At 33.9% G+C, this 2,317-nt stretch overlaps 1 long non-coding RNA gene across 8 annotated transcripts in view; it reads right to left on the bottom strand.

The window, feature by feature from the left end:
* LOC106870360 (uncharacterized) overlaps positions 1-2,317 on the bottom strand; it is a 248,712-nt gene that overhangs the window by 128,208 nt on the left and 118,187 nt on the right. The gene's annotated exons all lie outside the window — the stretch shown is intronic.

Raw genomic sequence — 2,317 nt, 5'->3', positions numbered from 1 at the left:
ATATATATATATATATATATACAAATACACAAACATTCACATACTCCCTCGTGTGTTCGTCACACATAAGTTCCATGAAGTATATCACACGTATTGCGGTAATATTAGTAGCCCATTATTAGTTAATGATACTTAATGTCAGTTTGTCACTTCTAATTAGGACAGATTAGTTTCGCTCCAAGTTAATTACCGTCATTAAGAAGCCATCTATATACAAACGATGCCAGTTCTGTTTCGGCTAATTATAAAAAAATGACTCGACATATGAAAGTACGCATTGATTAAGGACTGATGTTATAGAGTAACAGAACATTATAGAATTGAGAAATTTCAGTACTAGGTCATTTCAAACATATGCATCTACACATCTATATGTATCTCTGATGAAGATAGATAGATAGATAGATAGATAGATAGATAGATAGATAGATAGATAGATAGATAGATAGACATGTTTCTATATTAGCCACCCAGGGTTGAACATAGAGGGGACAAAATACAAAATAGGGATGGGAGTCTGTGGGTTTGTAGTGGATGGATGGAGATATATATATACTCTTTTACTCTTTTACTTGTTTCAGTCATTTGACTGCGGCCATGCTGGAGCACCGCCTTTAGTCGAGCAAATCGACCCCGGGACTTATTCTTTGTAAGCCTAGTACTTATTCTATCGGTCTCTTTTGCCGAACCGCTCAGTGACGGGGACATAAACACACCAGCACCGGTTGTCAAGCAATGTTAGGGGGGCAAACACAGACACACAAACACATACACACACACATATATATATATATATATATATATATATATATATATATATATATATATATATATATATATTGTTTATAGCGCGGAGAGATATCGAGAACAACTAACGCCTTAGTATTGACTTAGGTTGTATCCGACATCTCCGTTGGTGTCCAGCTATAATACATGGTAGCTTGAACAAGCATCATCTTCTATAACCTCGGAACGAGTAAATACATAGAAAATGAAATCAGATGGCGGGGAAACGGTGCTGAAATTCGTCATATGGATACATACATATGTGTGTATGTGTATATATACATACGTAATAATAATATAGATTTGATCAAAAGATTAAATGTGGTACTTAAAATGTTTGAGGCACCAGAATTTGGTAGGATAAAAACAAAAAACAAAATCAAGAGATTTGGTGAATAAAATTTGAAGATAATCAACAAAACTTCAATAGGTTATAGCAGTACGTAGGTTTCGTACAAACTCCATTTATTCATGTAGTGAGAACATCACAGAATGTACAATGAAAATGTACTCCTCAGCTGCATAACCATTTTCTGTGGAACAGCAGCATAGTATGGTTTGTTTTCTTCTCTTACTCTTGTTTTTTGCAAACATCTTCAAAATGACTTTCTATAACGAAATTCCATTATGCAGCAGAGGAGTACATTTTCATTGTACATTCTGTGGTGTTCTCACTACATGAATAAATGGAGCTTGTACGAAACGTACGTACTGCTATAACCTATTGAAGTTTTGTTGCTTATCTTCAAATTTACATACATATATATATGTATGTGTGTGTGTGTGTGTGCGAGTGTATATATGGATGGATGGACGTTTGTGTATGCATTCGTGTGTGTACAGATATACATATTTATGTATATATATGCATACATATGAATAGATCGAAGTGTTTGTGTCTCACTGCCTCACAACAAGTTTTGATTTAAATTCCCGTGACCTAGCATCTTATTAAAGGGAATTCCAATAAAAATCAGTATCGGATTTAAAAAATACTACAGGGGGAGATTTGATGCACAAAACTCCTCAGCACGTCCGCAGTTCACAAGGTAAAAACAGTAAAATAATGCCCGCGCGCGCACACACACACGCACACGACCGCACACACATAATTTATGATTATATATATGGAGAGAGAGGGGGAAGACACACACATACACACACACACACACACACATATATACATATATATATATATATATATGTTAAAGTCTGTCATACCGGCCATGACGAAGGGAAATAGCCCTGAAACTCGAGTCGCCTTTATATATTTATATTTATATATTTGATCCTTTATATTGAACACTCAATATTTCATCTACATTCAATACTTTCTTTCATGGTGCCATCCATTTTTATTTTATTTTATTTTATATTATATATTGTATATTATATTATATATTCCATATTCTATACCCCACATCGGTTCTGCAGGAATATAAATAAAACATAAAAAACAGACAGTGTTGGAACTCTTTTAAACAAAATAATATATTCCTCTATACACAATCAAACAAAAAAACCACCTTTT

This window comes from Octopus bimaculoides, chromosome 18, assembly GCF_001194135.2.
Source record: "Octopus bimaculoides isolate UCB-OBI-ISO-001 chromosome 18, ASM119413v2, whole genome shotgun sequence".
Classification (NCBI taxonomy): domain Eukaryota; kingdom Metazoa; phylum Mollusca; class Cephalopoda; order Octopoda; family Octopodidae; genus Octopus; species Octopus bimaculoides.
This window is presented reverse-complemented; position numbering and strand designations above follow the sequence as displayed.